We start from the raw sequence: 20,280 nt of genomic DNA on the forward strand, positions 1-20,280 counted from the left end.
AGGGCTGTAGTAACACTTGTACCTTTTAATAAACAAACATTCATAGGAGTGCTCAGGAAGACTTCAAGTTAGATTCCCGTGATAAACAATATGAAGAAGCCCTTAATAACACTTGACTTGCAGCAGAATTCATTGCAAAGCCACATAATTTTCTTTGCCTGGGGTGGAACACTGAGAGAAAATTATGAGAACAAGGACACGAATTTTTATGGTTTCCAATGTGCTTTTTTCTGTGAAATGCTTTTTAGGTCGGTGGTAAGAATTAAACTGAAGATGACACTAGCCTGCGAGCCCAGATTTGCTGAACAAACACAAAGTTTGAAGTATGTGCACATGCTTGGAGCCAGAATTCAGACCTAAATGTGTGAGCATCCAGCGGGTGGAGTGCTGAGCTGGGGAACGGGACATACGAGTCCTAGTCATACCTCTGGTATTGATCTGGTGTGTTATTTGTTCAAAGACAGTTTTCTCCCAGTATCCTTCCTCCCCTTCTTTTACCCCCTTTTGTTTGTCTGCAGGGGTAGAAATTCTTTCATTGACCAAGTGTCTATCCATATCCTGTCTATGATCTGTAAGCAATATGGCAATGGAAAAAACAGACATTAGTTCAAGTCCTACTTTCATTTCTGATGGAAACTTAAATCTGTTTAGTTTTTTTGCTTGTAGGAGGAGGCTGAGTAGATGACAATACTTGCCTTTTAGCGATCGCTGTCACTTTCTGCTATTTTCACAACATGGCATTGACTTCATTTCTCGTTTTGGTCTGCTGCCAACCCAGGGTCAGCTCGTGATGTCCTGTCTCACTGCTACACCCGTATCTTTCCCGGCATAGAGCAGTTCCCCTTCTTGTGCAAGGGAGGAAAGTTGATGGTCAGCCAGTGTTACTGCTTCTGTTTTCCCTGACCTCTTTTCCCTGCTGCACAAATGAAATAGAGAACATCCTTTACATTACACAATCTCAATTCATACTCAGCAGTGCAGGGGCCAGATAATGGAATCAGAGTTTCTACCTGTGGGTCACGAGATCAGGTTGGACTCACAGTGGTAATGATCAAAACGTGCTGCAATTGAATGGCTCTTTCAGTCTCCTGCGAGAAAAGAGTCTAGTGGTTCAGCCAGCTCCAAGCCTTGTTCTCTTTTAGGAAGTATACAGCATTTCAGTCTCAGGTGTCTCTTCTGCTTCAGTTAACTAAACTGGAGCTGAATTAGCTTTAAGGTTCATCGGTTTTGTACCTTCCATGGGAATTGAACTTGCTAATGAAAGAAATGAAAATACAGTCTAAATTCAGAATTCGTATACTTGATTCTTGAAAATCAAGCGCAGTATTATAATGCACATTAGGGTCATAATTTTGTAGAAGTGGTAATTTCTATACATACTCTTGAGTTTATCATGGGATTTCTTTTAAATGGATGTACATTTATGCCTGCTTTAAATCCATTTTGCATTGCTAGAGTGGTATAAAGGAGCATTGGCACAAATGATAATATTGCCCATTTTTCTTTTTTAAAATTTTCACCTTTTGCAAATTTGCCCATATATGTTAAGTAATTATGGATCAGAAGGTGTCTATTATAGATGACTCACTTTGGTTAATAAATGTCTTGGTCTGTTTTAGTCCTTAATTACTTGAGTTGACCTACTCCAGTCAAATCATCTTTGCATATCAGGAAATAGGTTAAGAAAGTCTGACCCTCCGAATTGCTGCAGATTTGTATTGCTGCATGGATAATTTTAAAAAGCCATTGCACCTGTGACTACCTTACCCGGCACAGTTTAAAAAATAGTGAGAAGAACGAGACTATTTGTGGCCATCTGATTAGATTTTAGATTAAAAATAGAACAGTTTCAAAATTAAAAGTATTGTGAAGTTTAGGATTCATTGGAGTGCAAACAGATCACTCTAAAGCCTTTTACAATGAGTAAGAAGGCATCAACAAATACAAGTAGTTCAAACAATGTGAAATCAGATGCTTCTCAGAAGGGTGGCTCACGTTGCTGTTCATGTCTTCTGGCACTGTCACAGCAATGTAAAAGGGTACTATGTAGCTTGAAATTGTGTCCAGGATATTAGGAATTTTGGGCATACCAAAGTGACTCCTGTAGGAGTAAGTTTGCATTTGGGTCAAGAAAAAACACTCCATTTATAAGGTTGTCAAGATGTTTTGGGGCACTGACTTCTGTGTTTTGTTTCCAAGAGTAGCGTTAACTAATTTTTAAATGAAAACCAGTAGTATCGTGTCATGGAAAGTGGAATTATTGATGGCATTTTGTTGATGACTATGAGTACTCAGTTTTCCCTTGAAAGCCAGTTTTGTCTGTAAACATTTGCCAGCACAAATCCAAGTTCAGGTTCCTATATGGCTCTTATAAGACTGACTTAGAGGACCCAATATATCAATGTTAAGCTAAGATTTTTGAATACAGTATGTAATCCCTTACTCTTACATTTATCTTACTGTTTACAGTGGAAGGCCCATCTATTTTTCCATCCAGTTGCTCATGAATAAATAATATGACATGCTGTCTCCTCAACAGCTGCTTTTCTTTCCTTCGTTCTGCCAGTGATGCAGAAAGTCACCACATATTTGCATATGAAATACCAACTCCAAACCACATTTTGTGTATCCTGGACCAATGCACAGGAGAATAATGAACCACCAAGCAGTGCTCTTAGATCTTTGTGGGCCAGGTAACTTATTTGAATGTGGCTCAGGTGGTGGCCTATGGGAATTGTTGTTCTCTTATTGAGACTTAGTGTAAATTTAAGCATCCAGCACACACCTGCCCTTTGGAACTATCCATCAGCAGCGTTTTATAGCTTGCCTGTCATAACGGAAACAGTTGGGGTCTAAACTGCTGGAAGATCATCGCACTTAAAACTGAGCACGTCTTGTGAATTGGAGGCATTGTACAGAATAAAGAGGGCTGAGCGATAAATTTGTATATCATAATTGTCTGTCTGTGTTATAGAAAGAATGCCTTTCAAATGTGTCTTTTCCAAATTCCTCTTATTGTTGTTTCTTCAGGGCATAAAGATCTTTGATGAAAGAAAGAGGAAAAAAAATAACAGCAGCAAAACTATCTCTTTGTAATGGTAGAAAATAGTTACATAAAATATGGGAGTCTGAGAAATGTAAAAAAAAAAAAAACCAAAAAACAAACCCCCCCCCCCCCCAAAACTCAATAGAAACCCTAGAATAAGGGGGGGGGGGGGGGGGGAACAACCAAAACCTTCAGCCTACCAGGATATATGCACGTGCTTATCCTTCTGAACTCTGAATACTTGTGTGTCCAGGGCTTTAAATATCAGAGATGTACATAATATATAACAATCCATTAGAATAATATAGGAAGCACTGGGGTGAATTTAAGAAACATAAGCAAAAAAGTAGTCTTGTTGGGCAACTGTGGTATAAACAAGGTAGAACTATAGTTAGGTGGCAAGAGCTTGCAAGAGAGGAGGTTCTAGCAACCAAATGGTGTGTATATGTAAGTGTTTATACTCCAATATGTGTATTTTTACACGGGAACAGAATTAAGATTGTTGGTACAGTATAGAGGTTCTAGGTATCCAGGAGAAGTAAGTTTGTAAGAACTATAGGTGGACATAAATGAGGAAGGTTAAACCCAGAGCAATGGACTTGAAGAGTAGACGAAAACTGTATCTATTTGCTTACAGCATGTTGGTACATGCACTTGTGAAATCTGGGTCTGTGCCCAGTTCTGAAATTCAAGATGGTAGAGTCATAGTTAAGGCATTCCACACTTAATGTGCTGTAGAAACCCTTAATTTTGCCATTTTAATTTACAGTTTATTTTGGATGTGAAATTTAGAGTGATTTAGTGTCGTCATTCTTCTGACTGGATGTGATCCAGTGCCCAAAGTCTTCCGAGTAGGGCAGGGTGTTAAATGGCTTGATAGAATCAATGCATTCTTTTGATTGCTGTAATTTGTAAATCAATTAACTAAATCAAAAGATTAAAAAGCTGAATTGGCAACAAGGGCAAGCTGGAGTTTTTGTTGGTGGGTTTTTTTTTTTCCCTTCTTCTAGATAGAGACATACACTTGCTAATACGTAGGAACCAGTGGCAAATCCTGAAACATCAGCTTTGTCCATGGAAAGCACAACTAATTGTGGACAAGACAGCAATAACTGGAAAATCAGCTTGCATTAAATAGTGTGGTTTGGGGGATTCCTAAGCAAATGAGATAGCTTGTTTGAGAAATACAAATAAATTGGGTATCCACAAGCAAAAGAAGGCATCTCTTTTATGGAAGAACACATTAAAATTTTCTGAACAAGGTCTGAAACTAAGACTCAAAGGCAGGAAATTAGAGCTATGATTCTTACTCTCTGAGGGAACTTTTGTACAATTCTACCTTGAAATAAATATCAGCATTTTCCAAAGTGCTGGTTTCTTTGGCTGTCTTTCGAGTGCTGTCATCTTTAAAATCCTGGCCATGTGTCCCAATAGCAGCTGCTAAGTGCGAACCATTTAGGAACGTCCAGCCCCCACCAACTGGAAAAAATATGACCATAAAACTAACGTGTATAGAACAGGGCAAAAAATATTTACAAGAAATAAAGAAGTAGGCATTCTAATGCTGGAGTATTATTGAAGTGACAATATGTGGATAGGTTTTCATGATAATGAGGAATTTTCTTGACAGTAATCCATTAACTTCCTGCAGACTGTTGAAAGTTTCCATGTTGCATGTGGTCACTTGTGATGTAGTAGGTGATGTAGTTTGGGGAGAAGATTTCTTCCCAGTAATAAGTTTCTGAATCAGAAAAGTGAAGTCTGAGCCTCCATTTAATTTTTTTTTTTTTTTTTTCTCTTAGGAGCCCTGAAAAAGATGAAGTCTTCTGCTTTAATAATCTCTTATGTTTAAAATGCTGCTTCTGTGTTTGCTTCTATTTTGCTTCCTTTCTGCCTCTCTTTTTTTGCTTCATCTTTCCCTGTAGAGTTCCTTATGCTTTGCTTATGTGGAAGTCAGGTTCAGTGAGACCCCAGTGCTTTCTGGAACTAATTTGGGCAACTTTATAAGCAAATTCATGTTGACTGAAGCATTTTACAAGATCAGTTTAAATCCAGACAATAGCAGGCTAAAAAGTGCATATTTTCTTTCAGTCGCTAATTCATATGTTGCTAATTAAAGGGAGGACCAGATCAAATATTTGTTTTGCTTTCAAACCATGATTTACACCTGTTGGTAAGAGCAATTAAACTTTTAATTCAATAAAATATACTCCATTTTATTTATGCAGAGATTAGATGCTTATATATTAGTGTAAGTCCATCCAGATGAACAAAGCCCAAATGGTAAGGGGGTATCCAATTACTTCTGTCTCAGCCAACAAACATGCTGCTTTAATTAAAAGTCTGCATGGAATATTTATAACTGAGAAGAAGAAGAAAAACTCCCAACAGTAAGTCTGCCAAAACCAATGAGGGCAGAGTGGAAATCCTCCAAGTAAGGGAATCGTAAACTTTTCTGTAATGTTTGTCTTTGTTTTCCCAGCTCTGAGGGCCTGAATGACAGTTTGGATAAAATATACGTAGTGTTATGAAAAAATAAATTGTTGAGTTCACTACAGAAGTTACTAGATTAAATTGTCACTTGTGTTATGTGGAAGGTCAGAAGATGGTTATAATGTTACTTACTGGTCTTAAAAAGTGCACGAATGCCTCACAGAGATCGGTGTGCAAACCTAGTGGTGCTGAGGGCTGACTACAAATGAGCAGCTGATCCCAGACCTAGAATAAAGTTTCCTTTTCCTCAGTAATCTCAAAATACCTCTTAAGAGTACTTTTCATCAGTGGATTTTGAAGGACTTGGCATCATTGCTCCCATGCTACAGATTTGTGGGGACATGGAGAAATGAACTGCCTTACATAAGGGTCACCTACAGCAAGTGCCAGAGCCAGAAAGAAACACGAGTCTCTGGATCACTGCTCTCTTCTCTTCCCTGCCTTACGGTTCCTGTATTTAGGTTGTTTCTGAGGTTTTATGCACCCTGCTGGCATTCACAAATATCCTACATAATGGCCCTTTTTTGTGAGGTTACAGTTTAGCATGCTAAGCAGCACTGAAGTGAGCAGTTACTCAGCCCTGTGCTGCACACAGCAGCATATGGATTAATAATACTCCTCAGAGCGGTATCTGTAAAAGCTGTGGGTGATGAGCGGCTTTTAAGAAGAGTCCCTGTTGTCTCTCTATATGGGAAAATGAAGCACTGTCTGGTTCCAAGAAATGGAAAATTTTATACACGATGACATATATTTTAATAATTTTTTTTCCACCAGTGATGTTCCTAATTATGTATTATATAAATCTAATTCTTGCAGTGATTGTATTATTTTCTTCTTCCCTACCATTTTCCTGGAGTACTGACCATAACACTGTACATCCTCTTATGGGGAGAAAAAAAAAGCCCAGTTGGGTGGTGTGTGCCCTACAAGTCATCTTTCTGTTGAATGGAAAAGAGATGGGAGCAGACAGGAATATTATGCTTCATTTGTATCATCTTTATCTCAATAAAGTTCATCTCATAATTCCTTTGAGTTCTCTTCACTTTGCCTTTCTGTAATTTCATTGCTTGAAACTGGCTCTGAAAACTCTTATTTATAGCACAGCGCAGGTTGGAGGAGAGAAGAAGAGAAGGGGTCTTGCCCTCTCTTGCACTCTTTGAGCATATTGCTTGAGTAGGTGGGTTGGGTGCACACTAACAGCTGTTGAAGTGAAGTGTTTGCATTTTCCAGCCAACGATAGCCTTCTGCAGACCTCCTCTCCTGTAATCCAAAAGAGAACAACAGTGGGAACACAGGTGCTTACGTGCCATTGGGGCTTTCTTATAAATCCCTGCTATGGAAATGTCTAATCTATCTATAAAAGTCTTAGACTCTATGTTATCTATGTAATGCTATTGGAAAGGCTTTTATTTTACTAATCCATGTGTAGCTATTTAAAAACTCATTTGGATAGAATGAATTTTATACAGAACCTTGTTGATTTTTATCTTTGCAAAATGTTCCTGTCAGTCCGATAGAGCTTTTATTTCTATTTTTGGGTTTTTTTGGTAGTCTTTTGGTTTAGAGAGGCGTGTTAATTGTTGGAGGCAAATTCAAATCTCCCAACCTCCGAGAAATTTGTTTATCATTAAATACATGTGTACATGATATGTGATATATTTAAATATGTGTACTTAAGCCAGGGTTTATAGCAGCATCTGCTACAATAGCCTGCATTGCACAGTTCTCCTGCAGTAAGTATATCCTTCTGATATTTTTAGCACCTCAGCTAGCTAATACATCCACTCTGCTGACCACCAGTACAATTATAGCAATCATCATCTTGTTTTTAAAAAAAAAAAAAAAAAAAAAAAGAAATAACCAAACTTTCCTTACTTGCAGGGGCTTTTGAACTGCTTCTGTGTGCTCAAGGGCTGCATTTAATCTTACTTTGAGTAGGAGGGAGGGGAGCATCCTGTGGCAAATGGTCCAGCGCTGATGGAGCAAGTTAGAACTCTTGCAGAGTCAAGCTCTTGTACAGGAACTCTCCTTTAAAGATTCTGAATTGTTTACAACAGGCTTGCTACTCCACCTGATATGGTGGAAGGCAAGTTTGTAGGCTTAATTCCTCAAAGGTTGGAAGAATAACAATATTAGTACGAATATAGGTGTTTTTTTTTCTGTTGCTTCAGATTCCCAGAATTTTCTTTTGACCTTGCATGTGTTTTTTAGTATGTTGCTCTGGGGAAAAAAAAACAAACCCACCACCCTAGAATTGAATATTACGTGAATTATCTGACCATCTTTTTCCTTAATTATTCCTAACAGTTGGCTTGGGTTTTTTTTAAATTATTATTGGGGACTTATGATGTCCTATGATTTTTCAATGTGGATATGCCTGTGGTATGTTTTTCATAGTAACACTGATGTTGCTGTCAATGCTCCATTTCCTGATTTTTTGAGCATCCCTCTTTGAGGTTTCTTTCTCTCCTGTCGGAGACCTATTGCAACAAAACACAAAGCAGAAATGCTTTTCCTTTTAATATAGACTTTAAAAAAACCTAAAACCTGAGAAGAACATGAGGGAAATAGTCTTGTTCTTCAGTGTAAAAATTATGGTTTTATTACTGAGGGAGGATAGCTTGGCAGAAGCAGAAGAAATTTCACTTTGGAAAAAACTAAAGGAAACGCTTTAAAATAATTTTTCATAGTAATTCTAAGGAGCTAAGTTTTCTGAACTGGATACAAGAAGTCATTAAGCTGAAATTTGGATTTGCATCATGAAATGCACATAATAGAATCTGTGCGTGTGACAGAACTTTCTCCATCGCTAATGAAAGTTCATTATGGATCTTTGCATATTCTCCTCAACAAGGCCAACTCATTCTGCCCCAGTAGATCAATTAACTTTTCTTCGCCATCTGTTCGGCCAGCCATTAGTTCTGTCAACATTGCATCTTCTGGTGGCTTTCAACAACGTAAGGGCTTTAGGAAGCTGGAGAGGAGGCAGGCGTCAGTGGTGCGCTGGAGTGTGCTTGCTGTACACTGTGTTACCAGACTGAAAGACCTTGAAAAGAGGACTCGCCGATGGTGGGCGGTGATTCTATCTGTAGCTTATTCTCCATTCAGTTAAAGAAATGTTGGGTTTGGCGCTCATCGTGGTTTCCAGAATCATGGAAGCAAATCCGTCACTTCAGCTGTAGCCCTAGCAGAAGCCTGAATCTAGGTTTGTAAAAGAAATGATGTAATCTCTCCCTGACCTTCACTGAGAGTCAGATCAGCCCATAGGAGACCAAGGAGTATGGGCCTACTGAATTATAGAAAGACTTTGAACAGTGTACTGTGCTTAGAAGCTCCCACTCAAAATGTCACGTCTTTGTTAGGAAGTCACAAAAAGTTGAAGACTGTTGAGAACAAGAACACCTGATAGCTACTGAGTCTTTTTGAAAGTTTGTCTGCTGAGAGCTCTGCCCCAAGATACACCATGTACTTACGTAGCTATGACGGTATTTCTCACCTCCTGATGCTCCTGTAGAATGGAACATAGAAATATAGCTACAAAGGGTATACTATAGGTTATACGTGCCAGCATTAAAAGGTGCTTGCAAATCCTTGGGTAGAAAAAGGGAGTTTCAACAAATGGGCTTTTTTTGGGGGGTACAGTGCCTCTGTGGAACATCACCTCTTTGGGGCTGTGCAAGGCTCAACATTTCTTTTTTTTTTCTAAGAGTACCAGTGTTGCTTTTTGCTTCTGACATATGTTCTTAGTGGCTATGCTGCGTTCAGAAATAGCATTGTTCAGTGCTCAGAACTCCCAGTCATCCATGCAGGGAGAAAGTGGTATGAGCACAAAGAAGAGAATACAAAGAAACTTTAGGTAAGAAATCTATTTACTGTTTGAGAGCATTTTGCCATAAAGAAAAGCAAAAAAGAGAGTTTTATTTTTAAGTAATGAAAAAACTATCAGGCGTCTCTGAAAACATGGAATCATACTTGCTACATTATCTGCCATGCCAGGTAATTGAGCTTCAACTTCAAGCACCCTGCAGATATTTCACCTTCTGTCATTATATATGAAATACAAATACCAAAGCTATGGTCTGTAGGGTTTCTCCCTTATTTGTTGTGTAAGTTAGAAGGCAGGTACAGTGGGTGAAGCAGGGGATTGTGCGCAGGGAAAGTACTACCTTCCGATTAACGTGTCCGAATGCCACCCTGGAAGAGGAGATGGTGTCCCTGGCACTGACGTAGGGTTCCCACTTGATGGTACTTCAGTTAGGTAAACTGAAAGTGCCACGGATAACCTCTGAAACTAAAGATAATGCTGGCATAGCTGTTCATATAAGAGTGAGGCAATTTATGGAACTGGTCCAACTGAAAGATAGTTTCTTTATTAACTTTCTTGAGGTGCTTTTAAACTGGATTTGTCACCCAAACTCATTCACCATGCAGACAATCAAACACTTATGCTGTCACATAGGAAAGGATGTTGTGAGATTATGAGTGAGTGGTCAGGACAGGATTGGAGATATTTTTGAAAATGGTCTTGTCTAATCAGATTGTAATGATATGTAGTGACCTTCTTCTTGCCACACAATCCATGAATTCATGTAAGATTTCTTTAATGAGCAAAGTCTGTGTACATAACATTGGGGGGGGGGGGGAGAAAAAGATTGTTTCCTATTTTATTCCTCTGTGATGAGAATGACAGCAACCCATATTAGGAACTAAATGGTCTGGAAAATTATAATTAAGAGAAAACAAACATTTTGTTGTGAAAACATGAAACTGAAAAGCAGCTTTTAAGAAAGGAGGCAAAGTATTCATGCCTACCAGTGAAACATCAGAAATAGTTTCCTTCAGAAGTATTTGGTTTTTTAGGACAACTCAGAATTCCAGGAAAAAATGTAATGTAATTCACTCTGCAACTCTTTTATTGTTGTGTTCTTTTCTTTTGAAAAATGTTGTTTTAATCTGAGTCTTTTAGATGTAAGCAAGCATCCAAGCGACTCTGGTAATGACTGGCTGTTGTAGCGTCTCTTTCTGGATTTTGAGCATTTGAGTCTTTTTTAAAAACTCAAAAGGGGTTTCATGCAGTGCAAAATGAAATTGCTTTAGATAACTGATGGAAATTTTGTTTATATATTTAGAGTTTCTTTTGTTATTTTGGTTTAAGATTCCTTATTCTGTGTATGGAAATTCTCGAGCTGGACGTAAAGTCATTTACAGAATCGGGTGCTCTGTACAGGTCTGACAGCATGGTGAGATACCAAGACAAAACCATTCTATATATTCCAAAATATTCCATATTTTCTTAAGTGAATATATGGTACGTGTCCCTGGCTTTTGACAGATTTGAAGCTAGAAATTCTCTGTCTCATAGGAATGCTTATAGGTATAGTACTACTCCCACTCTTCAGTTGTTTTCAGTCCTAAAAGCCACATGCAATATGGATGGTTCTGACACGGGCTCCGCACAGTGAACATGCCAAAAAGTCCCATTGATTTTCTAGTGTCAGGAGTGATTTTGTAGGGGGGACAGCCAGAAATAGGCTAGATCCTGTGTTACCTCTAGATGTTATGCATTTTGAAAAACCTGGAGATTTGTGGAGTATTTAATGCACCATAAATAACATTCACAGCTTTATGCTTTTCAGTTTCTACTATGTTGAATAGTCATAGGAGAAAAATATTACTAGCATGCTTTTAAGTTACGCAGTGTCTTACCTAAAACCCTTTTAAATCTGTACCCTACAGAGTCCAGATCTTGTCCAGCTCTAATTAGTCTGTGTAAGGATTAATGCCCACTTATGCCTGGCCGTAGGTCACAGCTCAGAACTGTAGATCTCTTGGTATGTTTGTACGGGCCGAGAGAAAAGTGTTTGTCTGCTGAAAGAGCCGGGTGCTGAGTTTACTATTACCCAAGGCCTCCCTATGCTTCTATCATCATGCCATTAATAAGGAATTAATAATAACAGTAAATCAAAAGAGCCTAGAGCAAATATCTTCCTTGAAGAGCAACCTGAACAAATACAACAGCAAAATTACATCTTTTTTTGTGTATGTTAATGTTACCTAACTTGTTATTGCTCAGTGGTATTGCAGTATTAGAGACCTCTGGCTTTCAGAGTTTTTCTTTGATCTGTGCAGAAATGAATCAGTATTAACAACATTATGGTGTAAAATAGTAATAATCTTCACTGAGTTCCTGTTTGCTTTGAGGTAGATTACTTTTCTACACAAATGGTTACTCTGGGCCCTTTCTCACTTGCCATTTCACTCTCTGCACCTGGGTACTTCAGTAAATCCTTCATTGTATCAGATTTTACCTTATTTGTCAATATTGTAGCCAGCTGTTTGTGTTAATGTCTTGTTGATGCTTTCCTCAGAATTTCCCACTTTCTAAGACTTAGAAATTAGCTTGGAAAAAACCCCAAACAAAACAGAAACCTCCAGCTGAAAATTCAGGCCTGTCAGAAATGGAAGTGCTTTAAAGATCTGTTAAGCTGTGTAATAGACTCTCAAGGGAAGAGACAGGAGCGCTTGTTGAAATCTTTAAATGTAGCTCAGAACAAGTGCTGTGTTACGTACTGCACGGAACAATCTGCCATTGGCAGAGGGATTGCTTTGGATTTTATTTATATAGTAACAGGAGTAGGCAGCGAGAAAACAAGAAATGCCACCAAATAACGAGTTAACAAGCATTTGTTCTGAGTGGAAATCAAACATTTGCTATGTAGAGGGGATGCTGAATTACTAATAAAAATAGAATCGGGTGACCTAGTTAAAGCTTTTCACCTCTGTCTTCCAGGATGCAACACCTGAAGATAGCCACATAACTTAAAAGACTAGAATATAATATAATGTGTTTGAGGACAAGGAGATAAGATATATCTGTAGCTTGGGATTCTCTGTCAGGAAAATTTTACAGAAGCTACTTGTGCGTAAATACTGTGCTATTTTTAACTCCTGAAGCAGTTGATTCTTCTTTCAGAAATAGTTTTTGCGTTTGCTGCTTTCTATCTGAAAGGTGAGTGCGTCCTTTAACCTGAAGTGCAAGATCCTAAATTATAGAAATGGTTGGAAACTAATTAAGGATCCGAGGTGCCACAGCGTTGGGAGCTTTGCAATTGCACAGTGCTTCCCTTTCAAACACTGGCAGTTGGCAGGTACAGCACAGAGCTTTGCATTCATTGCAGAGGAGTTTTGACTAAGCTTTTATAAAAGGGGCTGGAGGAAGGAGTCGTGGGAGCACTCAGATTTCAGAACAACTGTGCAAACACCATCTCCTTGTCCTTCTGGCTGAGAACGGTGGCTGCTGCTGTAGCTTGCTGGTAGGGTAAAGGATTTACATTTAAATAATTTCTACATTCGCCTGCTCTCTGCTTTTCTCCAAATTTTTGTGTTAAATCTGAAACTTTGTGTATTTTTCTGTGAGAAAACATGCCTGGCCTTTCAAAAGTGCAATGCAAGCAAAATCTGTTGGGGAAACAAAAGGCATGTGCTGCTGCTTGAAAAGAAATCAATGTTAAGATTAGGGGAAAGGACATTATTTTGGTTAATACAAAATAAGGAGTTCAGCTTTCAATGTCTTAAACATCTGACTCTAAATTTGTGGAAGTGGATAATGCCACTGGAGCCCTCGAGGACACTGTACCCCAGTAGATAAATAGCTGGAGCGGGCTGTGAGAGGGTGGCCTCTACTCCCGATTCTCTCTCACACGTTTCTGGTGTGATAGTAAGCAAGTCACTTCTGCCGTGTGCTCCCAGACCTCTCCCTTGGCATCATGTCACAAGGGGAATGATGTGTAGACCTCTTTTACAAAATAATTTGAGGTGTGTGGATGAAAAGAGTTATACACAGGCTTTTGGTGTTATCATAAATGTTTAATAGTTGGGTAAATACCAATCTGATAAGGTGGTTAGTGAATTTAAATTCTGTTGTTGACATTAATCCTTGAAGGAGGATTAAACTGCAGTGAATAGAAGATACTTCGTTTCTGAATGACAATGCTCACATTTCTTTTATGTTCATTAACTTGACCATTTTAATTAATGCATGCTACTTTTCCTGAATGTCCATCTATAGATGAGTGCAAGATCTCTGTGGAAGGGTGTCTGGGTACTTCTTCAAATTGGGCCTTTGTTTTCCAGAGCTTTCTTAAATGAATGCAAAGACAATGCACAACAGAAAAACAGGCCCTTGTAAAACCAAAATTAACATTAAAAAGATATTTCTGATTCTAGTTCCCTCAGTTTGATCAGGGGAATGAATAGATTATTAAGACTCAATATCCTTATATCATCTCCTGCCATCATTACAGAGAGGAAATAAGTATCCAAATCACTAAATTGCTTCAAAGCTGCTTGGCAACTGCAAATTACAAAATTGATCATCCAACTCGTTTATTATTTCTTTCAAAGAAGAGAAGAAGGAAGAAAACCAGTTCAGGATTACCACAAGGAATAAATCCTGTTGCAGGCTGTGCTATAATAGCATCAGGGCTTTGACAGAAAAATGGCAAAATGCAAAACATGCAATAGTTATATTAAAAATAATAAAAACCACCTGTACTTCCCTTTGCCTTTGTCCTTTTCACTCCCTTTCATTCCCAAAGCAAACTTAAATATGAATATAACTTAATCTTGGTTGTTTTTATCCATGAGTACTTCTATATGCAAACAGATTATATTGACTGTACTTTTTTTGTCTATTTCCTTCTTTCTTCTAACTGGTTTGTGTAACCTGGAACTGTAATAGAGGAAAACAAGTCGCCTGTAGGAAGAGTTTGTGGGCCATGCATATAAAACACTCTTTCTAAAGGCTTGGAGGGAGAGAACCTTCTGTGGATAATGAAAAGTAGCTAAAAAAAAAAAAAATTCTCTTCGCTCCATATCCATCATTTCCATTACCATATCTTAGACTGGGCAGAGATAATCTGCTAAATTTTAACAATTTATTTTTCTACCTGAATATTCAGTGACTTATAGTAGATTAACAAGAGTGAAGTGAGGTTACGATTTTTTCAAGCAGCAGTCACAATAGGCTTTTCTACGTCTGTGTGCTATGGAATAATATATACTCAAAATTTTCTGTGGACTGTATACCTCCTCTACATACCGATAACCAGTACTGCTGTTGTATAAATCTGGGAACCTGCGCATGCAGTTATGTGTTGTGGGTTTAAGTGTTGGAGGCCTGAGGCTGCTGTTGTGCAGCTTTGTTTCGTCTGCACGTGTTGCCTGCACGCCCATGAAGGCTGGGAGGCACCGTGTGCTGCTCCAAGTATGAATTCTCCAATTTGAACTAGCAGACATGCATCTCTCCATCTCTTTTCCTGCAATTTTTCCTCTGTCATTTTTCCCTTTACTATTTTCCTCTGGTTATAGTGTTTGCTGTTTATTATCCGACATTAGTGGTCGTCTCCACGCTTTTGTTTTGTGACTTGTGTGTACTTGGTGCTAGATTAAGTTCTTCCAGCAAGGACTGAATTTGGCAACTGCAGCACTTAAAACAGTATGTCTTTAATCTGTATTTCAGGAAGTGGATTAAAAAGAGGTGCACAATGAAATCCCTTTTCTTTCACGATCACTTGTTTTTGTAGAAATGAGGCAGCTTTCTGGAAATGCTATTACATTCTCTAACGTCTTGAGGAAGGATCCCAAGAAATTTTTGTCCTGATTCAGTATATAACAAATCTTAACAAAAGCAGGGTTGGGGGGAAGGCAGTTTTGAGTCAGCTCATGCTAGTCTCTGTAGTTTCATAGGACTCTCTTAGGCTACATTTTTATTTGGCTAAAGAAGTTGGGTGTCATGGCTTGTCTTGAGTAGTAGTACTGGTAAAAAAATTTGTTTGGAATGGCTTTCTATTGATAAATGAAGTCTTGGCACAATCTCAGTATCTTTCTTTGCCACGTTTTATGTTATTTTTGCAAAAATGTGTTTTCTTTTCAAGTGAAGATTTTTTCTCCCCCCTTATGCTGGAAGAGAAAGAAAAGGGAATTTGTAACAAACTTTTCTAAACCTGGAGTGTTTCTGTTTGGAGACTCTGGCAGACTGCTAATGCAGGTTTCACTTGTGTCCCCAGGGTCGGTAAGGCTCCCTGGCTGCAGTGCCTCTGATGGTGCAGCCTTCTTCCCCACTATGGAGAAGATGAGACTGAATGCCTGGTGGGTTTATAGCTCAGCCTGGGACTATGGACTGTACAGAAGACAGTAAGAACAGAAATCCCTTGACTAGAGCTGCCAGCAGGCTTCATGTCAGGAGTTCCAAAGAGAGTAATATATTTGCCTTCCCCTTGAAAAGCAAAACAGTTTTCTATTGTCTGACCAACTTCTATCATCGCCTATGTTATTTCTGAGTGTATTTGGTTTCCTGATCCATTTGGTTTTTATGGGTGCCACAGCTGTCTCTGTTCAGCTACTTACCCATCTTGATACCTGTGTCTTTTGGATTTGAAAATGATTTTCATTAAGCATTCTTTTCATATTAGTATTAGCTCTAATTTAACTTCTTTTTCATTGTAGTTTGTATGTGTCTTCTGCCTTGACTATTAAAATCAAGGTGATGGTCTGTTGTTAAACTCCTATGGGTGCTCCAGTGAAGAGACAGGATGAAGGTCTGCACAGTTGTATGGATGACCCAGCCTATGTAGAGGCAATTAGATTTTTAATTAATCTAATTGTCCTATAATTAATCTAATTGTCCCATAAAAGTCCCATAAGAATAGGCTTGTGGCTCCCAGAAAAGTTGTGTGTTTTTTCTTTCTAAAGTTAGTCCTCTGTGTTTATAAGGGGAACAAGAGACTTTTGACTTAAACGCAGACAACTCAAAAGTGTGTTTGAAAGGGTAATAGCAGAGATAGCTTTTTAAAAGTTATTATCTTGCAGTGTATTGACAAATTCTGATTAATGATTACACTGCCTAAACTGCCAATAAAACACAGTGCTACAGATAATATTTCTCAAGTCATTTATTGTCTTTGCAGTTGCTGTTAGCAACAGCAACTTTTTCTGTACATGTTTTATTACTTGTAAGAGTATGGTAAGACTGCATTGTTCTAAAAGGCTGTTATTGTTGTGGATGTTAGAATGCTAAATTCCCTCAGGGTGTTCTAAGATCATCAAATAGTAATTAGCTCCACATAGACCACTTTACTTAAGATTTTGCTTAAATTTCTTCATTTAGATATGTGAAGTTTCTTCTTGGTACTCCAAAGTGTTATGGAAGAACTTTGTACGTGGTTCAGAGGGGAAGCTGCTCTTGCCAGTAAGGGACTAGGCTGAGATTTAGGAGTGCTGCATATGTGTCCTCTCTCTGCCACAGACTTTGAGGGTCCTTAGGTGCATCATTTATCCTCAGATTATTCCCCTTCTTCAAATTCTACTTGAAAGGATGGAAAAAGGGAGGAAAATCTCAAAATGGCACTCTTTGTTTTCTACAGGTAGCAAAGTGGGACATGGAGAGACCAACTTTTTCCAGACAGCAAAAAATGGGAGATGAACTTTTGCTTCTTTTGTCTCTCTTCTATAACCAGAGGATCAGCTGTCCTTTCTGAAATGTGCCAAATGTTTTGTTCATTATGCAGGTGTCTCAAACCTTAGTGTGGTGCTAGCTTTCTGGTTTTAAGAGCTCTTGAAATCACTTGTTAGAGGTATGAAATTATGCAGGGTATCTTGTCCTTTCTGTATTAAATGCTGCCACGCAAAGGAGGAGCGCTGCATCCCAGCTCAGTCTGACATCTCATCATCTGCCTTCCTGCTGCTTGTCCCAAACAACTGTTTCTCTGGTGAAGTCAAATTTAAATGTTCTGTGTTTATAGAAACATCTTTTGGTGCAGCAGGTAGGCACCATCTACAGGCTATTAATGGTTTTTCAAAATAAACTATTTGTCCACACAGTCAGTTCTTAGGGCTTGTTTGTTTCAGGTTGGTTTCCCCCCCCCCTGTTTTTTTTTCCCCTGCTTTCTTCTTCTTTATTGAGAAACTTTTTGCTTCTTAGTCATGAACAAGGGATAATGGAACAACCAGTATTTTCTGCAATCAGTAAATAATGTAGAGCTCGAAGGGAGGAAATAGGAAAGCTATTGAGAGAAGTAAATGAAAATGGAATTACATTGCTTTACAAGATGCAGATATACCGAAAGCAGTTTCAGACATAAGAGGCAATACTTTCTGTCATTTGTGTTTAGGTCTTAGGATGAGTTGATACTTTTTGCTTTGTTTCAGTATTAACTCTTTATTAAGATCTCTGTCTGTCATGGATTTCATTGTTTTATATGTTTGCTAAACATATCTGTAAAATGTAAAGAGCTTTTTATTAGAGTTTTTAAAATGAGCTGTCCTTTCACAGTGATGAGAAGAGGCAGAATACGAAATGGATGAGAAACACAATTAAAATGCATAGATTGTGCATCCTTGAAACTACGTTAAGCTGACATATCCTGCCTGTGCCTAAAGGCACAGGAGAAGAATGTAAAGATTTGTCACAGTTCTTTTTAGGTGCTTATCTAGACTCCTTCACTGGTAGTGAATGATGCCTCCTTATGGGCTTTGGTCATCGACAAACCACTTAGGGAAAACTGTATCATCTCCCATTTTGCAGAGATGTAAAAATGAAGCACAAAGCAATGATGTGGCTTGCCTGGAAATGCACTGGAAATGAACAGCAGACGTAGTATCCCGAGTTGCCAAGTAAAGATGTCTGTGCAACGTGCAGGTTAAATGATTGCTTGACATGTAGCATAGAAGTGTGAAACAGCCACCTAAAAGACTTGTTCCTTTACGTCAAAACCTGCATGTTCTTGCTGAAAACCCAAAGTTCACCTTGTGTCTTGGGAGAAGAGATTTAGCCTTCGGAGAAGTGTCAGCAAAGGAAAGCTATAACCTTGGCTGTACTTACCCCTCTACTGTTGCTTCCAAGAAGAACACAACAAAGAGCCAGAATTTGCCACTTATTGAGAGGGGTTTAAATAGTCAACTCCTGTTTACGTTTTCTCAGAAATAGCTCTGAACAGAAACACTACCAGGGAAATGGAATTTGCTCTGGGCTTATCTTTTTATTGTGACTTACAGGGATTCTGCCAGGTAAATGTTTGTAGACTCACATAGGTCTGAAGATTGCTGCTATCATCTTGATGACAAAAATATGGGACTTTTATTCCTGCCTTCTGGGAGCCACAAGGTTAAGAAAATGACTTAAATTTTTTCTTCATTTCCTGGAGTGTCTTTTGAAGTGAGAAATATAAACATCAGTCCTAGAAACGCTGATCAGAGCCCTGCCCTATCTCACCCCTCCAAACATAACGACTGGAAAATTGGCAGCCAAGCTAAAAGGGGAGGGAAGAAAACCTAGTGGGGTGAGTGAACAACACTTTTAGCTCCTCAAAATTCTACCTATGATACAGGAACGGTTAGGGACTCAGTTAACCTGTATTTTATACCCAGTTCTGTTCCTTGTCTGCCAGATCACCACGTGTTCCTAAACCTCTTGGTGTTTTTGACCATCACTTCCATTATTCTAGGTTTTGAAGTATGTAGAGATTGAGGACCCATCCATTTGTAGCAGTCCAGCTCTGGGTTAGTTATAAGGAGTCAGATTTCTTTCTGGTGGATTAATAATTCAGGACTACTGAAGATGATTCCTTTTGGTCCCCATCTGGGAAAACATGGGCCATGTAGGAGAGCATCAGTCCTGGCAAATTATAGAACAGTCATGGCAAAAGTCACCATCTCTGTTTGTAAAAGTGTAATAGGGATCCCGCGTTCTAAATATCTGCTAAATTTTGTATTTTTTTCTTGTATGTGAATCTTAGATTGATTTGGGGGATTTTAAAGGTCGTGTAATAACATTAAAGCATCTATAGAACAGTTGCAACCTAGCTAGATTTTGTAACATCTTTTATTTCTGTTTGCGGGCCTTTTCATTTTTTAATCTTCCTCAAGAATAACTGACAAAATCACTCAGAATAATTCTCCATGTACTATTAATACTTGTCACTAGTTGGCAGTGACAATTCACTTTGAGCTCCCAGTGAATGGGAGAAAGGACACTGTTCTGACACATAACAAATAATCATTTGGGGGGGGGTGGGGGGTGGCAAGCCTGCCTTTCTTTTGCCTCTATGTTTAAAGCTAAATGAACTACCAAGAACATTAGCAGACTTACAGGTCCAGAAAGAAGTAATGCAATACATTGGCAGTGGCGGGATAAGACATGCATCTGACTTCGCTCTTTAGCAGGTGTATGCTGAAGATATGCTTTTTCTCAGCATGCAGTCAGGAAAAAGGTGACCTACCCCGCATGGATCATAGCATAGGTCATGCATAGTCAGAAAGCTTTTTTCCCTTTTGGAGCCTCTTACTGTACACAGTTCTTCAACATAAAAGAACAGCTTAATTTACTTAGTTTTTCCATATCGCAAAAGTAACAAACAGCAACATGCAATTCTAGGCCCAGAGCTGAGAATGCACCCAGTGGTCCACGAGCCCATAGAGGAGGAATTCTAATGAGATCTGCAGATGTTTCTTGCGTAGCAGTTGACAGAATTGACGAAGTGTTTTGCTAAGTGAGAAGGAATCATCAGTTTGTGTTCTACACATGTCTGTAGCTAATGACTGGGTGGGTCTAGGTTTCTTAACTGATGCTAGTTAGCAATATGAACATGGGGACGTTTAGTCTTTTTAGAGGACTTTTTAAAAAATGCATTTTATGTACTTTATGAAGACTACACTGTTCTGTAAATTGCTCTTGCAGAGTCTGG

Source organism: Aquila chrysaetos, chromosome 13, assembly GCF_900496995.4.
Source record: "Aquila chrysaetos chrysaetos chromosome 13, bAquChr1.4, whole genome shotgun sequence".
NCBI lineage: Eukaryota > Metazoa > Chordata > Aves > Accipitriformes > Accipitridae > Aquila > Aquila chrysaetos.